General features: G+C 46.8%; 12 non-coding genes across 12 annotated transcripts; all 12 read right to left on the bottom strand.

Moving 5' to 3' along the window:
- Nucleotides 1-9,627: 9,627 nt before the first annotated feature.
- Nucleotides 9,628-9,704, bottom strand: Trnas-cga (transfer RNA serine (anticodon CGA)). The gene has a single exon. It is a non-coding gene; the product is annotated as a tRNA-Ser (tRNA).
- An 829-nt stretch (nucleotides 9,705-10,533) lies between these two features.
- Trnas-cga (transfer RNA serine (anticodon CGA)) lies at nucleotides 10,534-10,610 on the bottom strand. The gene has a single exon. It is a non-coding gene; the product is annotated as a tRNA-Ser (tRNA).
- Nucleotides 10,611-12,342: 1,732 nt separating this feature from the next.
- Nucleotides 12,343-12,419, bottom strand: Trnas-cga (transfer RNA serine (anticodon CGA)). The gene has a single exon. It is a non-coding gene; the product is annotated as a tRNA-Ser (tRNA).
- Nucleotides 12,420-13,547: 1,128 nt separating this feature from the next.
- Trnas-cga (transfer RNA serine (anticodon CGA)) lies at nucleotides 13,548-13,624 on the bottom strand. The gene has a single exon. It is a non-coding gene; the product is annotated as a tRNA-Ser (tRNA).
- Nucleotides 13,625-14,753: 1,129 nt separating this feature from the next.
- Nucleotides 14,754-14,830, bottom strand: Trnas-cga (transfer RNA serine (anticodon CGA)). Its single transcript has one exon. It is a non-coding gene; the product is annotated as a tRNA-Ser (tRNA).
- Nucleotides 14,831-15,357: 527 nt separating this feature from the next.
- On the bottom strand, nucleotides 15,358-15,434 carry Trnas-cga (transfer RNA serine (anticodon CGA)). The gene has a single exon. It is a non-coding gene; the product is annotated as a tRNA-Ser (tRNA).
- Nucleotides 15,435-16,263: 829 nt separating this feature from the next.
- Nucleotides 16,264-16,340, bottom strand: Trnas-cga (transfer RNA serine (anticodon CGA)). Its single transcript has one exon. It is a non-coding gene; the product is annotated as a tRNA-Ser (tRNA).
- A 225-nt stretch (nucleotides 16,341-16,565) lies between these two features.
- Nucleotides 16,566-16,642, bottom strand: Trnas-cga (transfer RNA serine (anticodon CGA)). The gene has a single exon. It is a non-coding gene; the product is annotated as a tRNA-Ser (tRNA).
- A 225-nt stretch (nucleotides 16,643-16,867) lies between these two features.
- Trnas-cga (transfer RNA serine (anticodon CGA)) lies at nucleotides 16,868-16,944 on the bottom strand. The gene has a single exon. It is a non-coding gene; the product is annotated as a tRNA-Ser (tRNA).
- Nucleotides 16,945-17,169: 225 nt separating this feature from the next.
- Nucleotides 17,170-17,246, bottom strand: Trnas-cga (transfer RNA serine (anticodon CGA)). The gene has a single exon. It is a non-coding gene; the product is annotated as a tRNA-Ser (tRNA).
- Nucleotides 17,247-17,471: 225 nt separating this feature from the next.
- Nucleotides 17,472-17,548, bottom strand: Trnas-cga (transfer RNA serine (anticodon CGA)). The gene has a single exon. It is a non-coding gene; the product is annotated as a tRNA-Ser (tRNA).
- A 225-nt stretch (nucleotides 17,549-17,773) lies between these two features.
- Trnas-cga (transfer RNA serine (anticodon CGA)) lies at nucleotides 17,774-17,850 on the bottom strand. The gene has a single exon. It is a non-coding gene; the product is annotated as a tRNA-Ser (tRNA).
- Nucleotides 17,851-20,757: the final 2,907 nt, after the last annotated feature.

The following is a 20,757-nucleotide window of genomic DNA, read 5'->3' as shown; positions in this document are numbered from 1 at the left end:
ACATCTGTCACAATTCCACGATGAAAGAAATAATAACTGGACACGACAAGGCTATTCTCACAACACATATCGTGACCAAAACAGACACCACCCGTATGACAACCGTTGGCAGAGTAGTAATAATTACAGGGAAAGATCACCTCTCCGCAGTAATGACTATCACAGAGACAATCAGAGAAACAGACAATATGGGAACCAAAATAATTATTATCAAGGGAGACAGAATAACTTCAGACGCAACGGTCCAGCGCGCAGTTACGATTCAGGGAGAAATTCTCCACCACGTGACCGACAAGAAAGATACTATCAAATCTACCGACATGACGACAGACGATATGATCGTAACGACAGACCTGAATTGCATCAGAACTGGCGAGATTTAAACAGAGCAGGGCCCTCTCGAGGAGGTGAATTTGTAGAAGTTAGGTCTCCAAATCCCAATAACGACAAAAAAAAACTTCATCACCACATCTTTAAAGGACATTGCTCATGAACAAGATAAAGATCCGATTTGGAAAGACATCAAGAGCAAATGGCATGAAAAGACACACACACAGATTCGGCATTATTACCTGGTTAGAAACAACATACTCTTCAAACGCTGCACTGTTGATGACAAGCTATGGGTACTTTGCATTCCTGACGATTTTGTTAATAAGCTCATTTGGTACATTCATTTCAGCTATGCACATTTTGGCCCAAGAAAATGTTATCATATTCTTCGAACGACTTGTTATTTTAACAATATGGAAAAGAGAATTCGAAGAGTCTTGTCTATTTGTAAACTTTGTCAAAAGGCGAAACCATCTACTATCTCCCATAGTGCTCCGCTGTTTCCTATCATTCCTTCTAAATTAAAAGAATTTGCTGCTGTTGATCTCTTGGGACCGCTTGTCAGAACATCTAATGGATTTTCGTACGTTCTAGTCGCTGTTGAACTTACTTCAAAATTTGTTTCTTTCACACCGTTACGTAAAGCCACTGGACGGTCTGTATCCAACGCCTTTGTTAAAAATTTCTTACGTGAAGTTGGACACGTTAGTAAAGTCATTTCAGATAACGGACCGCAATTCAGATCTGCTGTTTGGTCACGCATGCTTCGCAACCATAAAATCAAACCTGTTTTTATTTCATTGTACTCACCACATTGTAACCCGTCTGAACGGATTATGAAAGAAATCAATAAGCTTTGCAGACTTTATTGTCACAGAAAGCATCAGCATTGGGACAGATATTTACACTTATTTCAAAATGTGCTGAATGAAATGCCTCATGATTCCACTGCTTTACCACCTACTCTTGTACTAAAGAATGAAGAACCACCGAACAGAATCAGAGAGCTTGTACCTTTCCCAAATACACGTAAACTTCGACACAAAGACATAATTGATTTGGCTCTTAAAAATATAAAATCTGCAGCAGACAAAAGGAGAAAACTACACGGTAAAGCAAATGCAAAGAAATTGTATATTGGTCAGAAAGTTCTCATTAAAGCTCATTCATTGTCACATAAGAAGAAACACTTGAGTCACAAATTCTTTCTAGTTTACAATGGACCTTACAGAATCCGACGTATACCACATGATAATTGTGTTGAAGTTGAAACTCTGCGTACTAGGAAGAGTAAAGGTTTACACCACATTTCACATGTAAAACCATTTATTGACAGATAATCTGTCTTTTAACTTTGTCTTTGCCATAAAACGTTTCACTTCACGTTACTAGTATGCTTTAGAAACTGTTACCATGCAACAATGTTTGAAGTTAAATATCCAGCCAAGAACCAAGAGAAATTATTTAAACAGAAATTACGAATGCATTGTTATTGTGGACAGACGACACAGTGTTATTGTGTGTGTGCATTCTTGCTTGTTTGTTGCACGATTGCGTAACGACTATAAAGCTCACATACTTAGAACATTTACCAGTACTGCTAATGAGATTTTAATGCAACATTTTGGTTAACTTGAAAATACATTCCGGATTTAAAGTACTTTCTGTGAGATACCAGATGAGACAATAGTTAGTTTATGTGACAGCTACACGATTTTATCACGACGCTACTAATGAGTGACAATTTACAATGTTGATTTTGCGGTGTTTCTGTTTTATATCTGCACAGTTTTTCTGTATTATTCTGGAAAGTAAAACATGTTTTAGTAGTAACTTTTATGGTATAGCTACAAGGAGACAGCCTTTTCTGTAGCACAACAATACGTTACAGCACAGTACTTTCTTCATCACGGCAATAAGTGTAATAAGTATGATATCTATACGCAAAGCATTTCACTTTGTTTATCATGAGGTCAGTACATTGACTTCTGCAGAACTTAGCTTTCGGAGGACGATAACTACGACACTTCCACAGAGATTATGTTGCAACAAGACGCACATTTAGCGCTACAGGACACGTATTTGAGTGATCAATTTTGTACTAAAAACATTTATTTTCAAAGATATTTGAAACACAATGATACAAAGTTTTTCCGTGATACATTTCATTCCATTGCAATAATCTGTAGCACCTGAGGGTATAATTACATTAATCCTCAGGGGGGTACATGCTTACTTTGTGTACCATGTGTGTGGCAACCACAAGGAACCCTAGCTAATATGGTATTTGCTTATACAACTTTACACATCGGTACCATATTTCTCTAACACACAATTTACACAGCTATCTGATCATTTAACTGAGAGAGACAAACATTTATTTTTACTACATCAGTGACACATGTTTACGCAATTACACAGTTGGATAACTTCACACTTATGAAATTGTATTTTGTCTGTACTTTGTGAAATGCTCATATTTTTTCGGAACCATTGTGATACTATGAGAGCTTTGAATGATGTATTTGGTATGGATTCATGATTTTTAAAGTACGTTTGAGGCAGATGACACTTTTGACATGAGCAAAGAATTTTTTTAATTATTGGAGGAAGCTACGACGATTTTGAGATTTGACCGAGGTGTTATGATGTTATTTTTACGACGACGATGTGTATTATGCTGCTGAGGTATGTTTACGATTAATAGGCTGAGGCTATATGAGTTATTTGATTATGCTTCATATTTATAATGACGAAATATTGACGAGTGTCGATGGATACGTATATGTGTAATAAGGTAAGGAGTAATGAATAGTGGGTAGGGACTCTTGACTTGTGAAAAAGGATGTTGGAAACCAAGAATCGTACTTTAAGAGTTATGACATGTGTGAATCATGTGTGAATGTATCACAATGCCACTGAACATTTTTTGGACACTGTTATATTCATAGGATTTTGTTTCTACAGATTTGCAACGCTAATTCTTGACCTGTGAAATATTTTTATGTGAGGCTGTCACTGTAGCGGTAAATATTTCCGTAAGAAAGTTAAGTGACCACCTGCACGTAATGCGTCGCGGGCACCCAGCTGTGTCAGACGCCTGGAGAAAAAGCCATTATTGCGAGCCCTTTTCAGCGGCACAGGTAGAAAAAAAAGGGGACGTGGGACGTGTCAAACACCTGGAGAACAAGCCATTAGGGTGTGCCTTTCATCGCTAATGCGACACCCTCATTACTTGAAAACATATGATTACTCGCACTTTGTGCTAATTACTGAAATGCTTATGAATTGATGGGAAATATTCGTACATCTGCACACCTGATTACGACAAGCGTCTTTCTACGAGAGTTGAGAGAATTTCTACTAACTTATGAAATGTCACATGACTATTGAATGATATTTTTATGCTTTGGTTTGCGTAACTGCTTATTTCATTTGATACCTGTTTTTCAGCTGTGTTGCAGCATTGCTTTTATAAAATGAAATGCATTTGCTAATGTGAACACTTTCTGTCAACAGATCTATTAAATAATTATTTTATGATCCACATTCTTTAAAAAAAAGGAGCACTTGGAAAGGAAAGAACAATAAGAAGGAACTAATAACAGTAACACATAATTTTCTTTTCAAGTACTTGGTAATTTCTTTTGTAGAATAAATTGTGATGCATCACTCTAATGTTAAGATGTGACATAGGTATTAGACATGGCCATTTTAGTGTAATATTTTTTCTGCTTGCGCTATGTCATGTTTAGGTATAAGTTGCTGCTGTTTGCCAGGCATAGTGTTATTGAATTTGACTTTTGCTAATTTATACTGTAGCTTGCTTTGCAATTTTCCATTTTTTTCATTGCTGTTTATAATAATTGTTTTACGTGCTGCTGCATTGCCTCGTCCCTTAGTTTAGCATCTGAGCTCAGTAGATTTAAGTTAGCTTAAGAGGGGGTAGACTATATGAGAAACTGACTATGGAGAATAGGTAAAGAATGCATTGCGAAGTTATATAAAAAAGGATTTGGGCCCAAATGAGTATTGTACAATCAGAAATAATTATTTTGAAAGAAATATGATTAGAATACAGAAAAGAGGTACAGATAGGACTTTTTGGGAATAATGATGAACGAAGGGAGATCTCCAAGAACAAAAAAGGTTTTGTTCGCAAAATACTGCAGTACCAAATCTTACACTGAAAACAAACCCTGTCCTTTTCTCCTGTGTTATTCTGGTATGTGTATATGTACCCTTGTGTATTTGTCTTTTTCCTGTCTTTATGTGTTTAGCTAATAAGATTTATGTTGTAGAATTTTTCAAATACTATGTTATTTACTTTGTAAAGATATTAGACATTATTCATTCTGTTTAAATGCTTATGTGTGAAGTTGATGTTTCGAGAGTTATTCTGAACTTTTATGTACGTACTCATGTCATAATTCCTGTAACACTGATGTCTATGTTAGTTCGATTCTTTTGTAAAGCCTGTACTACAAATGTTATCTGTATTGTTATGTTCTTTAATGATGTATTTTGTACCTTTGTTATTGTATTCTTCTGTTATAAAATTGTAATTGTCACCAGTTCATGATATTATTAACTTGTAAGTTACATTTCACTGCACACGTTTCTGTTGGTCATAGTATATGGACAATATGTGAGAAGTTGGGACTGTTAGTGTTTGCACATGTGTTAATAATTCCGCAAGGGACTGGATAACAGCATTGCTGGTTCTAAGGACACGTCAAACAAATTTTTTGTGAGTGGACAAGGGGTGGTTTATGGACTTGCTATATTCTCCGCAAGACTCTTCGATGGTGATTGTGCACCTGCACAGTCGCAACAGATGGCTGCTGGCCGTGTCTACAAGGACTACAGTAGGTCTACATCTTTGATGATTCATCAATACCATTATTTCTACAAGGACTGCAGTGGGGTCTGCACCTCTGGTGGCCCACCAATACCACAATCTCTACCAGGACTACAGTGGGTCTGCTCTGTGATGACCTACCTACCAATATTCTTCAAAACTTCGAATGACTCTGCTGTGGGTTTGCTCTGTTGTGACCCATTACTTGTCTGCATGTCGAGAGTCAGCACTGTCTTTCCGTTGGAAGGACAACACTACTTCTTCAAGACTGCATGGAAATCCACTACTTCCGTGTGCATTTTCTTCTACTGCTCAGACTTTGAGAAAAACACTATATTTTACCGTAATGAATGATCAGGAATTTTAGCTTTTGACCAACATTGTATCAATAAGTGTGTGCATTTGATTTCTTTGTTATCGTAATTATGAAAAAATTTTTCAATTCTGTATTGGCCACTGCCCAATCCTATTTGTAAAAATTTTTTGTGGGGAGCATGGGGGCTATGTAAGTAGGCTGTTTATGTTTTCTCTATGTAAGTAGGCTGTTTATGTTTTCTCTATGTAAGTAGGCTGTTTATATTTTCTTGTTGGCAACGTTAAGTAGGCTGTTTAGGTTTTTTATGGTAACGCCACCTCCGTATGAAAATCACTGGCTGTGCTGTGTGCAGTCTGTGGCTGCTTTGCATTGTTGTAATACTCGCCATTGTAGTGTTGGGCAGCGGCAGCTGGATGCGAACAGCGCGTAGCGTTGCGCAGTTGGAGGTGAGCCGCCAGCAGTGGTGGATGTGGGGAGAGAGATGGCGGAGTTTTGAAATTTGTCATGAACTGCTATATTTATATATGATGATATCAAGGTAAATACATTGTTTGTTCTCTATTAATACCTTTCATTTGCTAACTATCCCTATCAGTAGTTAGTGCCTTCCATAGTTTGAATCTTTTATTTAGCTGGCAGTAGTGGCGCTCGCTGTATTGCAGTAGCTTGAGCAGCGAAGATTTTTGTGAGGTAAGTGATTTGTGAAAGGTATAGTTTAATGTTAGTCAGGGCCATTCTTTTGTAGGGAATTTTGAAAGTCAGATTGCGTTGCGCTAACAAAATATTGTGTGTCAGTTTAAGCACAGTCATGCATAAATAGTAAAAAAGGGGACGTTTCAATTTGCCTCTCGCGGGCAAGTGCTCTACCAACCGAGCCACCCAAGCACAACTCACGCTCCATCCTCACAGCTTTACTTCTGCCAGTACCTCGTCTCCTACCTTCCAAAGTTAACAGAATTTCTCCTGCGAACCTTGCAGAACTAGCACCCCTAAAAGAAAGGATATTGCGGAGACATGGCATAGCTACAGCCTGGGGAATGTTCCCAGAATGAGATTTTCACTCTGCAGCGGAGTGTGCGCTGATATGAAACTTCCTGACAGATTAAAACTGCGTGCCGGACCGAGACTCGAACTCGGGACATTTGCCTCTCGGGGGCAAGTGCTCTACCACCTGAGCCACCCAAGCACAACTCACGCCCCATGCTCACAGCTTTATTTCTGCCAGTACCTCGTCTCCTACCTTCCAAAGTGAACAGAAGATCTCCTGCGAACCTTGCAGAACTAGCACTCCTGAAAGAAATATATTGCGGATACATGGCATAGGTACAGCCTGGGGAATGTTTCCAGAAAGAGATTTTCACTCTGCAGCGGAGTGTGCGCTGATATGAAACTTCCTGGCAGATTAAAACTGCGTGCCGGACCGAGACTCGAACTCGGGACCTTTGCCTCTCGCGGGCAAGTGCTCTACCAACCAAGCCACCCAAGCACAACTCACGCCCCATGCTCACAGCTTTATTTATGCCAGTACCTCGTCTCCTACCTTCCAAAGTTAACAGAAGCTCTCCTGCGAACCTTGCAGAACTAGCACTCCTGAAAGAAAGGATATTGCGGAGACATGGCATAGCTACAGCCTGGAGAATGTTTAGAGAATGAGATTTTCACTCTGCAGTGGAGTGTGCGCTGATATGAAACTTCCTGGCAGATTAAAACTGCGTGCCGGACCGAGACTCGAACTGGGGACATTTGCCTCTCAGGGGCAAGTGCTCTACCAACTGAGCCACCCAGGCACAACTCACGCCCCATGCTCACAGTTTAATTTCTGCCAGTACCTCGTCTCCTACCTTCCAAAGTTAACAGAAGCTCTCCTGCGAACCTTGCAGTACTAGCACTCCTGAAAGAAAGGATATTGCGGAGACATGGCATAGCTACAGCCTGGGGAATGTTTCCAGAATGAGATTTTCACTCTGCAGTGGAGTGTCCGCTGATATGAAACTTCCTGGCAGATTAAAACTGCGTGCCGGACCGAGACTCGAACTCGGGACATTTGACTCTCGCGGGCAAGTGCTCTACAAACCGAGCCACCCAAGCACAACTCACGCTCCATCCTCACAGCTTTACTTCTGCCAGTACCTCGTCTCCTACCTTCCAAAGTTAACAGAAGCTCTCCTGCGAACCTTGCAGAACTAGCACTCCTGATAAAAAGGATATTGCGGAGACATGGCATAGCTACAGCCTGGGGAATGTTCCCAGAATGAGATTTTTACTCTGCAGCGGAGTGTGCGCTGATATGAAACTTCCTGACAGATTAAAACTGCGTGCCGGACCGAGACTCGAACTCGGGACATTTGCCTCTCGCGGGCAAGTGCTCTACCACCTGAGCCACCCAAGCACAACTCACGCCCCATGCTCACAGCTTTATTTCTGCCAGTACCTCGTCTCCTACCTTCCAAAGTGAACAGAAGATCTCCTGCGAACCTTGCAGAACTAGGACTCCTGAAAGAAATATATTGCGGATACATGGCATAGGTACAGCCTGGGGAATGTTTCCAGAAAGAGATTTTCACTCTGCAGCGGAGTGTGCGCTGATATGAAACTTCCTGGCAGATTAAAACTGCGTGCCGGACCGAGACTCGAACTGGGGACATTTGCCTCTCAGGGGCAAGTGCTCTACCAACTGAGCCACCCAGGCACAACTCACGCCCCATGCTCACAGTTTAATTTCTGCCAGTACCTCGTCTCCTACCTTCCAAAGTTAACAGAAGCTCTCCTGCGAACCTTGCAGTACTAGCACTCCTGAAAGACAGGATATTGCGGAGACATGGCATAGCTACGGCCTGGGGAATGTTTCCAGAATGAGATTTTCACTCTGCAGTGGAGTGTCCGCTGATATGAAACTTCCTGGCAGATTAAAACTGCGTGCCGGACCGAGACTCGAACTCGGGACATTTGCCTCTCGCGGGCAAGTGCTCTACAAACCGAGCCACCCAAGCACAACTCACGCTCCATCCTCACAGCTTTACTTCTGCCAGTACCTCGTCTCCTACCTTCCAAAGTTAACAGAAGCTCTCCTGCGAACCTTGCAGAACTAGCACTCCTGAAAGAAAGGATATTGCGGAGACAGGGCATAGCTACAGCCTGGGGAATGTTTCCAGAAAGAGATTTTCACACTGCAGAGAAGTGTGCGCTGATGTGAAACTTCCTGGCAGATTAAAACTGCGTGCCGGACCGAGACTCGAACTCGGAACATTTGCCTCTCGGGGGCAAGTGCTCTACCAACTGAGCCACCTAAGCACAACTCACGCCCCATGCTCACAGTTTTATTTCTGCCAGTACCTCGTCTCATACCTTCCAAAGTTAACAGAAGCTCTCCTGCGAACCTTGCAGTACTAGCACTCCTGAAAGGAAGGATATTGCGGAGACATGGCATAGCTACAGCCTGGGGAATGTTTCCAGAATGAGATTTTCACTCTGCAGCGGAGTGTGCCCTGATATGAAACTTCCTGACAGATTAAAACTGCGTGCCGGACCGAGACTCGAACTCGGGACATTTGCCTCTCGCGGGCAAGTGCTCTACCAACCGAGCCACCCAAGCACAAGTCACGCCCCATGCTCACAGCTTTATTTCTGCCAGTACCTCGTCTCCTACCTTTCAAAGTTAACAGAAGCTCTCCTGCGAACCTTGCAGATCTATCACTCCTGAAAGAAAGGATATTGCGGAGACATGGCATAGCTACAGCGTGGGGAATGTTTCCAGAATGAGATTTTCACTCTGCAGCGGAGTGTGCGCTGATATGAAACTTCCTAAGAGATTAAAACTGCGTGCCCGACCGAGACTCGAAATCGGGACATTTGCCTCTCGCGGGCAAGTGCTCTACCAACTGAGCCACCTAAGCACAACTCACGCCCCATGCTCACAGTTTTATTTCTGCCAGTACCTCGTCTTCTACCTTCCAAAGTTAACAGAAGCTCTCCTGCGAACCTTGCAGTACTATCACTCCTGAAAGAAAGGATATTGCGGAGACATGGCATAGCTACAGCCTGGGGAATGTTTCCAGAATGAGATTTTCACCCTGCAGCGGAGAGTGCGCTGATATGAAACTTCCTGGCAGATTAAAACTGCGTGCCGGACCGAGACTCGAACTCGGGACCTTTGCCTCTCGGGGGCAAGTGCTCTACCAACTGAGCCACCCAAGCACGACTCACACTCCATCCTCACAGCTTTACTTCTGCCAGTACCTCGTCTCCTAGCTTCCAAAGTTAACAGAAGCTCTCCTGCGAACCTTTGCAGAACTAGCACCCCTGAAAGAAAGGATATTGCGGAGACATGGCATAGCTACAGCCTGGGGAATGTTTCCAGAATGAGATTTTCACTCTGCAGAGGAGTGTGCGCTGACATGAAACTTCCTGGCAGATTAAAACTGCGTGCCGGACCGAGACTCGAACTCGGGACATTTGCCTCTCGGGGGCAAGTGCTCTACCAACTGAGCCACCCAAGCACGACTCACACTCCATCCTCACAGCTTTACTTCTGCCAGTACCTCGTCTCCTAGCTTCCAAAGTTAACAGAAGCTCTCCTGCGAACCTTTGCAGAACTAGCACCCCTGAAAGAAAGGATATTGCGGAGACATGGCATAGCTACAGCCTGGGGAATGTTTCCAGAATGAGATTTTCACTCTGCAGAGGAGTGTGCGCTGATATGAAACTTCCTGGCAGATTAAAACTGCGTGCCGGACCGAGACTCGAACTCGGGACATTTGCCTCTCGGGGGCAAGTGCTCTACCAACTGAGCCACCCAAGCACGACTCACACTCCATCCTCACAGCTTTACTTCTGCCAGTACCTCGTCTCCTAGCTTCCAAAGTTAACAGAAGCTCTCCTGCGAACCTTTGCAGAACTAGCACCCCTGAAAGAAAGGATATTGCGGAGACATGGCATAGCTACAGCCTGGGGAATGTTTCCAGAATGAGATTTTCACTCTGCAGAGGAGTGTGCGCTGATATGAAACTTCCTGGCAGATTAAAACTGCGTGCCGGACCGAGACTCGAACTCGGGACCTTTGCCTCTCGGGGGCAAGTGCTCTACCAACTGAGCCACCCAAGCACGACTCACACTCCATCCTCACAGCTTTACTTCTGCCAGTACCTCGTCTCCTAGCTTCCAAAGTTAACAGAAGCTCTCCTGCGAACCTTTGCAGAACTAGCACCCCTGAAAGAAAGGATATTGCGGAGACATGGCATAGCTACAGCCTGGGGAATGTTTCCAGAATGAGATTTTCACTCTGCAGAGGAGTGTGCGCTGATATGAAACTTCCTGGCAGATTAAAACTGCGTGCCGGACCGAGACTCGAACTCGGGACATTTGCCTCTCGGGGGCAAGTGCTCTACCAACTGAGCCACCCAAGCACGACTCACACTCCATCCTCACAGCTTTACTTCTGCCAGTACCTCGTCTCCTAGGTTCCAAAGTTAACAGAAGCTCTCCTGCGAACCTTTGCAGAACTAGCACCCCTGAAAGAAAGGATATTGCGGAGACATGGCATAGCTACAGCCTGGGGAATGTTTCCAGAATGAGATTTTCACTCTGCAGAGGAGTGTGCGCTGATATGAAACTTCCTGGCAGATTAAAACTGCGTGCCGGACCGAGACTCGAACTCGGAACATTTGCCTCTCGGGGGCAAGTGCTCTACCAACTGAGCCACCTAAGCACAACTCACGCCCCATGCTCACAGTTTTATTTCTGCCAGTACCTCGTCTCATACCTTCCAAAGTTAACAGAAGCTCTCCTGCGAACCTTGCAGTACTAGCACTCCTGAAAGAAAGGATATTGCGGAGACATGGCATAGCTACAGCCTGGGGAATGTTTCCAGAATGAGATTTTCACTCTGCAGCGGACTGTGCCCTGATATGAAACTTCCTGACAGATTAAAACTGCGTGCCGGACCGAGACTCGAACTCGGGACATTTGCCTCTCGCGGGCAAGTGCTCTACCAACCGAACCACCCAAGCACAAGTCACGCCCCATGCTCACAGCTTTATTTCTGCCAGTACCTCGTCTCCTACCTTTCAAAGTTAACAGAAGCTCTCCTGCGAACCTTGCAGATCTATCACTCCTGAAAGAAAGGATATTGCGGAGACATGGCATAGCTACAGCCTGGGGAATGTTTCCAGAATGAGATTTTCACTCTGCAGCGGAGTGTGCGCTGATATGAAACTTCCTAAGAGATTAAAACTGCGTGCCCGACCGAGACTCGAAATCGGGACATTTGCCTCTCGCGGGCAAGTGCTCTACCAACTGAGCCACCTAAGCACAACTCACGCCCCATGCTCACAGTTTTATTTCTGCCAGTACCTCGTCTCATACCTTCCAAAGTTAACAGAAGCTCTCCTGCGAACCTTGCAGTACTAGCACTCCTGAAAGAAAGGATATTGCGGAGACATGGCATAGCTACAGCCTGGGGAATGTTTCCAGAATGAGATTTTCACTCTGCAGAAGAGTGTGCGCTGATATGAAACTTCCTGGCAGATTAAAACTGCGTGCCGGACCGAGACTCGAACTCGGGACATTTGCCTCTCGGGGGCAAGTGCTCTACCAACTGAGCCACCCAAGCACGACTCACACTCCATCCTCACAGCTTTACTTCTGCCAGTACCTCGTCTCCTAGCTTCCAAAGTTAACAGAAGCTCTCCTGCGAACCTTTGCAGAACTAGCACCCCTGAAAGAAAGGATATTGCGGAGACATGGGATAGCTACAGCCTGGGGAATGTTTCCAGAATGAGATTTTCACTCTGCAGAGGAGTGTGCGCTGATATGAAACTTCCTGGCAGATTAAAACTGCGTGCCGGACCGAGACTCGAACTCGGGACCTTTGCCTCTCGGGGGCAAGAGCTCTACCAACTGAGCCACCCAAGCAGCACTCACGCTCCATCCTCACAGCTTTACTTCTGCCAGTACCTCGTCTCCTACCTTCCAAAGTTAACAGAAGCTCTCCTGCGAACCTTGCAGAACTAGCACTCGTGAAAGAAATGATATTGCGGAGACATGGCATAGCCACAGCCTGGGGAATGTTTCCAGAATGAGATTTTCACTCTGCAGTGGAGTGTGCGCTGATATGAAACTTCCTGGCAGATTAAAACTGCGTGCCGGTCCGAGACTCGAACTCGGGACATTTGCCTCTCGGGGGCAAGTGCTCTACCAACTGAGCCACCCAAGCTCGACTCACACTCCATCCTCACAGCTTTACTTCTGCCAGTACCTCGTCTCCTAGCTTCCAAAGTTAACAGAAGCTCTCCTGCGAACCTTTGCAGAACTAGCACCCCTGAAAGAAAGGATATTGCGGAGACATGGCATAGCTACAGCCTGGGGAATGTTTCCAGAATGAGATTTTCACTCTGCAGAGGACTGTGCGCTGATATGAAACTTCCTGGCAGATTAAAACTGCGTGCCGGACCGAGACTCGAACTCGGAACATTTGCCTCTCGGGGGCAAGTGCTCTACCAACTGAGCCACACAAGCAGCACTCACACTCCATCCTCACAGCTTTACTTCTGCCAGTACCTCGTCTCCTACCTTCCAAAGTTAACAGAAGCTCTCCTGCGAACATTGCAGAACTAGCACCCCTGAAAGAAAGGATAATGCGGAGACATGGCATAGCTACAGCCTGGGGAATGTTTCCAGAATGAGATTTTCACTCTGCAGCGATGTGTGCGCTGATATGAAACTTCCTGGCAGATTAAAACTGCGTGCCGGACCGAGACTCGAACTCGGGACATTTGCCTCTCGCGGGCAAGTGCTCTACCAACTGAGCCACCCAAGCACAACTCACGCTCCATCCTCACAGCTTTACTTCAGCCAGTACCTCGTCTCCTACCTTCCAAAGTTAACAGAAGCTCTCCTGCGAACCTTGCAGAACTAGCACTCCTGAAAGAAATGATATTGCGGAGACATGGCATAGCCACAGCCTGGGGAATGTTTCCAGAGTGAGATTTTCACTCTGCAGTGGAGTGTGCGCTGATATGAAACTTCTTGGCAGATTAAATCTGCGTGCCGGACCGAGACTCGAACTCGGGACCTTTGCCTCTCGAGGGCAAGTGCTCTACCAACCGAGCCACCCAAGCAGCACTCACGCTCCATCCTCACAGCTTTACTTCTGCCAGTACCTCGTCTCCTAGCTTCCAAAGTTAACAGAAGCTCTCCTGCGAACCTTTGCAGAACTAGCACCCCTGAAAGAAAGGATTTTGCGGAGACATGGCATAGCTACAGCCTGGGGAATGTTTCCAGAATGAGATTTTCACTCTGCAGAGGAGTGTGCGCTGATATGAAACTTCCTGGCAGATTAAAACTGCGTGCCGGACCGAGACTCGAACTCGGGACATTTGCCTCTCGCGGGCAAGTGCTCTACCAACTGAGCCACCCAAGCACAACTCACGCTCCATCCTCACAGCTTTACTTCAGCCAGTACCTCGTCTCCTACCTTCCAAAGTTAACAGCAGCTCTCCTGCGAACCTTGCAGAACTAGCACTCCTGAAAGAAAGGATATTGCGGAGACATGGCATAGCTACAGCCTGGGGAATGTTTCCAGAATGAGATTTTCACTCTGCAGAGGAGTGTCCACTGATATGAAACTTCCTGGCAGATTAAAACTGCGTGCCGGACCGAGACTCGAACCCGGGACATTTGCCTCTCGCGGGCAAGTGCTCTACCAACCAAGCCACCCAAGCAGCACTCACGCTCCATCCTCAGAGCTTTATTTCTGCCAGTACCTCGTCTCCTACCTTCCAAAGTTAACAGAAGCTCTCCTGCGAACCTTGCAGAACTAGCACTCCTGAAAGAAATGATATTGCGGAGACATGGCATAGCCACAGCCTGGGGAATGTTTCCAGAATGAGATTTTCACTCTGCAGTGGAGTGTGCGCTGATATGAAACTTCATGGCAGATTAAATCTGCGTGCCGGACCGAGACTCGAACTCGGGACCTTTGCCTCTGGAGGGCAAGTGCTCTACCAACTGTGCCACCCAAGCACGACTCACACTCCATCCTCACAGCTTTACTTCTGCCAGTACCTCGTCTCCTAGCTTCCAAAGTTAACAGAAGCTCTCCTGCGAACCTTTGCAGAACTAGCACCCCTGAAAGAAAGGATATTGCGGAGACATGGCATAGCTACAGCCTGGGGAATGTTTCCAGAATGAGATTTTCACACTGCAGAGGAGTGTGCGCTGATATGAAACTTCCTGGCAGATTAAAACTGCGTGCCGGACCGAGACTCGAACTCGGGACCTTTGCCTCTCGAGGGCAAGTGCTCTACCAACTGAGCCACCCAAGCACGACTCACACTCCATCCTCACAGCTTTACTTCTGCCAGTACCTCGTCTCCTAGCTTCCAAAGTTAACAGAAGCTCTCCTGCGAACCTTTGCAGAACTAGCACCCCTGAAAGAAAGGATATTGCGGAGACATGGCATAGCTACAGCCTGGGGAATGTTTCCAGAATGAGATTTTCACTCTGCAGTGGAGTGTGCGCTGATATGAAACTTCCTGGCAGATTAAAACTGCGTGCCGGACCGAGACTCGAACTCGGGAACATTGCCTCTCGGGGGCAAGTGCTCTACCAACTGAGCCACCCAAGCACGACTCACACTCCATCCTCACAGCTTTACTTCTGCCAGTACCTCGTCTCCTAGCTTCCAAAGTTAACAGAAGCTCTCCTGCGAACCTTTGCAGAACTAGCACCCCTGAAAGAAAGGATATTGCGGAGACATGGCATAGCTACAGCCTGGGGAATGTTTCCAGAATGAGATTTTCACTCTGCAGAGGAGTGTGCGCTGATATGAAACTTCTTGGCAGATTAAAACTGCGTGCCGGACCGAGACTCGAACTCGGGACCTTTGCCTCTCGAGGGCAAGTGCTCTACCAACTGAGCCACCCAAGCACGACTCACACTCCATCCTCACAGCTTTGCTTCTGCCAGTACCTCGTCTCCTAGCTTCCAAAGTTAACAGAAGCTCTCCTGCGAACCTTTGCAGAACTAGCACCCCTGAAAGAAAGGATATTGCGGAGACATGGCATAGCTACAGCCTGGGGAATGTTTCCAGAATGAGATTTTCACTCTGCAGTGGAGTGTGCGCTGATATGAAACTTCCTGCCAGAATAAAACTGCGTGCCGGACCGAGACTCGAACACGGGACCTTTGCCTCTCGAGGGCAAGTGCTCTACCAACTGAGCCACCCAAGCACGACTCACACTCCATCCTCACAGCTTTACTTCTGCCAGTACCTCGTCTCCTAGCTTCCAAAGTTAACAGAAGCTCTCCTGCGAACCTTTGCAGAACTAGCACCCCTGAAAGAAAGGATATTGCGGAGACATGGCATAGCTACAGCCTGGGGAATGTTTCCAGAATGAGATTTTCACTCTGCAGTGGAGTGTGCGCTGATATGAAACTTCTTGGCATATTAAATCTGCGTGCCGGACCGAGACTCGAACTCGGGACCTTTGCCTCTCTAGGGCAAGTGCTCTACCAACCAAGCCACCCAAGCACGACTCACACTCCATCCTCACAGCTTTACTTCTGCCAGTACCTCGTCTCCTAGCTTCCAAAGTTAACAGAAGCTCTCCTGCGAACCTTTGCACAACTAGCACCCCTGAAAGAAAGGATATTGCGGAGACATGGCATAGCTACAGCCTGGGGAATGTTTCCAGAATGAGATTTTCACTCTTCAGTGGAGTGTGCGCTGATATGAAACTTCCTGGCAGATTAAAACTGCGTGCCGGACCGAGACTCGAACTCGGGACCTTTGCCTCTCGGGGGCAAGTGCTCTACCAACTGAGCCACCCGAGCACGACTCACACTCCATCCTCACAGCTTTACTTCTGCCAGTACCTCGTCTCCTACCTTCCAAAGTTAACAGAAGCTCTACTGCGAACCTTTGCAGAACTAGCACCCCTGAAAGAAAGGATATTGCGGAGACATGGCATAGCTACAGCCTGGGGAATGTTTCCAGAATGAGATTTTCACTCTGCAGTGGAGTGTGCGCTGATATGAAACTTCTTGGCAGATTAAATCTGCGTGCCGGACCGAGACTCGAACTCGGGACCTTTGCCTCTCGAGGGCAAGTGCTCTACCAACTGAGCCACCCAAGCACGACTCACACTCCATCCTCACAGCTTTACTTCTGCCAGTACCTCGTCTCCTAGCTTCCAAAGTTAACAGAAGCTCTCCTGCGAACCTTTGCAGAACTAGCACCCCTGAAAGAAAGGATATTGCGGAGACATGGCATTGCTACAGCCTGGGGAATGTTTCCAGAATGAGATTTTCACTCTGCCGTGGAGTGTGCGCTGATATGAAACTTCCTGGCAGATTAAAACTGCGTGCCGGACCGAGACTCGAACTCGGGACCTTTGCCTCTCGGGGGCAAGTGCTCTACCAACTGAGCCACCCAAGCACGACTCACACTCCATCCTCACAGCTTTACTTCTGCCAGTACCTCGTCTCCTAGCTTCCAAAGTTAACAGAAGGTCTCCTGCGAACCTTTGCAGAACTAGCACCCCTGAAAGAAAGGATATTGCGGAGACATGGCATAGCTACAGCCTGGGGAATGTTTCCAGAATGAGATTTTCACTCTGCAGTGGAGTGTGCGCTGATATGAAACTTCCTGGCAGATTAAAACTGCGTGCCGGACCGAGACTCGAACTCGGGACCTTTGCCTCTCGGGGGCAAGTGCTCTACCAACTGAGCCACCCAAGCACGACTCACACTCCATCCTCACAGCTTTACTTCTGCCAGTACCTCGTCTCCTAGCTTCCAAAGTTAACAGAAGCTCTCCTGCGAACCTTTGCAGAACTAGCACCCCTGAAAGAAAGGATATTGCGGAGACATGGCATAGCTACAGCCTGGGGAATGTTTCCAGAATGAGATTTTCACTCTGCAGTGGAGTGTGCGCTGATATGAAACTTCTTGGCAGATTAAATCTGCGTGCCGGACCGAGACTCGAACTCGGGACCTTTGCCTCTCGAGGGCAAGTGCTCTACCAACTGAGCCACCCAAGCACGTCTCACACTCCATCCTCACAGCTTTACTTCTGCCAGTACATCGTCTCCTATCTTCCAAAGTTAACAGAAGCTCTCCTGCAAACCTTTGCAGAACTAGCACCCCTGAAAGAAAGGATATTGCGGAGACATGGCATAGCTACAGCCTGGGGAATGTTTCCAGAATGAGATTTTCACTCTGCAGTGGAGTGTGCGCTGATATGAAACTTCCTGGCAGATTAAAACTGCGTGCCGGACCGAGACTCGAACTCGGGACCTTTGCCTCTCGGGGGCAAGTGCTCTACCAACTGAGCCACCCAAGCACGACTCACACTCCATCCTCACAACTTTACTTCTGCCAGTACCTCGTCTCCCAGCTTCCAAAGTTAACAGAAGCTCTCCTGCGAACCTTTGCAGAACTAGCACCCCTGAAAGAAAGGATATTGCGGAGACATGGCATAGCTACAGCCTGGGGAATGTTTCCAGAATGAGATTTTCACTCTGCAGAGGAGTGTGCGCTGATATGAAACTTCCTGGCAGATTAAAACTGCGTGCCGGACCGAGACTCGAACCCGGGATATTTGCCTCTCGCGGGCAAGTGCTCTACCAACCAAGCCACCCAGGCAGCACTCACGCTCCATCCTCACAGCTTTACTTCTGCCAGTACCTCGTCTCCTACCTTCCAAAGTTAACAGAAGCTCTCCTGCGAACCTTGCAGAACTAGCACCCCTGAAAGAAAGGATATTGCGTAGACATGGCATAGCTACAGCCTGGGGAATGTTTCCAGAATGAGATTTTCACTCTGCAGCGATGTGTGCGCTGATATGAAACTTCCTGGCAGATTAAAACTGCGTGCCGGACCGAGACTCGAACTCGGGACATTTGCCTCTCGCGGGCAAGTGCTCTACCAACTGAGCCACCCAAGCACAACTCACGCTCCATCCTCACAGCTTTACTTCAGCCAGTACCTCGTCTCCTACCTTCCAAAGGTAACAGAAGCTCTCCTGCGAACCTTGCAAAACTAGCACTCCTGAAAGAAATGATATTGCGCAGACATGGCATAGCCACAGCCTGGGGAATGTTTCCAGAATGAGATTTTCACTCTGCAGTGGAGTGTGCGCTGATATGAAACTTCTTGGCAGATTAAATCTGCGTGCCGGACCGAGACTCGAACTCGGGACATTTGCCTCTCGCGGGCAAGCGCTCTACCAACCGACCCACCCAAGCAAAACTCACGCTCCATCCTCTCAGCTTTACTCCTGCCAGTACCTCGTCTCCTACCTTCCGAAGTTAACAGAAATTCTCCTGCGAACCTTGCAGAACTAGCACTCCTGAAAGAAAGGATATTGCGGAGACATGGCATAGCTACAGCCTGGGGAATGTTTCCAGAATGAGATTTTCACGCTGCAGCGGAGTGTGCGCTGATATGAAACTTCCTGGCATCTTAAAACTGCGTGCCGGACCGAGACTCGAACTCGGGACATTTGCCTCTCGCGGGCAAGTGCTCTACCAACCGAGCCACCCATGCACAACTCACGCTCCATCCTCACAGCTTTACTTCTGCCAGTACCTCGTCTACTACCTTCCAAAGTTAACAGAAGCTCTCCTGCGAACCTTGCAGAACTACCACTCCTGAAAGAAATGATATTGCGGAGACATGGCATAGCCACAGCCTGGGGAATGTTTCCAGAATGAGATTTTCACTCTGCAGTGGACTGTGCGCTGATATGAAACTTCCTGGCAGATTAAATCTGCGTGCCGGACCGAGACTCGAACTGGGGACCTTTGCCTCTCGCGGGCAAGTGCTCAACCAACTGAGCCACCCAAGACGACTCACGCTCCATCCTCCCAGCTTTACTTCTGCCAATACCTCGTCTCCTACCTTCCAAAGATAACAGAAGCTCTCCTGCGAACCTTGCAGAACTAGCACTATTGAAAAAAAGGATATTGCGGAGACATGGCATAGTTACAGCCTGGGGAATGTTTCCAGAATGAGATTTTCACTCTGCAGCGGAGTGTGCGCTTATATGAAACTTCCTGGCAGATTAAAACTGCGTGCCGGACCGAGACTCGAACTCGGGACATTTGCCTCTCGCGGGCAAGTGCTCTACAAACCGAGCCACCCAAGCACAATTCACGCTCCATCCTCACAGCTTTACTTCTGCCAGTACCTCGTCTCCTACCTTCCAAAGTTAACAGAAGCTCTCCTGCAAACCTTGCAGAACTAGCACTCCTGAAAGAAAGGATATTGCGGAGACATGTCACAGCTACCGCCTGGGGAATGTTTCCAGAATGAGATTTTCACTCTGAAGAGAAGTGTGCGCTGATATGAAACTTCCTGGCAGATTAAAACTGCGTGCCGAACCGATCCTCGAATTCGGGACATTTGCCTCTCGCGGGCAAGTGCTCTACCAACCGAGCCACCCAAGCACAAGTCACGCCCCATGCTCACAGCTTTATTTCTGCCAGTACGTCGTCTCCTACCTTCCAAAGTTAACAGAAGCTCTCCTGCGAACCTTGCAGATCTAGCACTCCTGAAAGTAAGGATATGCGGAGACATGGCATAGCTACAGCCTGGGGAATGTTTCCAGAATGAGATTTTCACTCTGCAGTGGAGTGTGCGCTGATATGAAACTTCCTAAGAGATTAAAACTGCGTGCCCGACCGAGACTCGAACTCGGGACATTTGCCTCTCGCGGGCAAGTGCTCTACCAACCGAGCCACCCAAGCACAACTCACGCCCCATGCTCACAGCTTTATTTCTGCCAGTACCTCGTCTCCTACCTTCCAAAGTTAGCAGAAGCTCTCCTGCGAACCTTTGCAGAACTAGCACCCCTGAAAGAAAGGTTATTGCGGAGACATGGCATAGCTACAGCCTGGGGAATGTTTCCAGAATGAGATTTTCACTCTGCAGTGGAGTGTGCGCTGATATGAAACTTCCTGGCAGATTAAAACTGCATGCCGGACCGAGACTCGAACACGGGACCTATGCCTCTCGGGGGCAAGTGCTCTACCAACTGAGCCACCCAAGCACGGCTCACGCTCCATCCTATCAGCTTTACTTCTGCCAGTACCTCGTCTCCTACCTTCCCAAGTTAACAGAAGCTCTCCTCCGAACCTTGCAGAACTAGCACTCCTGAAAGAAAGGATATTGCGGAGACATGGCATAGCTACAGCCTGGGGAATGTTTCCAGAATAAGATTTTCACTCTGCAGCGGAGTGTGCGCTGA

The sequence above is a fragment of the Schistocerca serialis genome, unplaced genomic scaffold (genome assembly GCF_023864345.2).
Source record: "Schistocerca serialis cubense isolate TAMUIC-IGC-003099 unplaced genomic scaffold, iqSchSeri2.2 HiC_scaffold_1420, whole genome shotgun sequence".
Taxonomy (NCBI): domain Eukaryota; kingdom Metazoa; phylum Arthropoda; class Insecta; order Orthoptera; family Acrididae; genus Schistocerca; species Schistocerca serialis.
The sequence above is the reverse complement of the archived record's forward strand: the minus strand, read 5'-3'. Positions and strand labels throughout refer to the sequence as shown.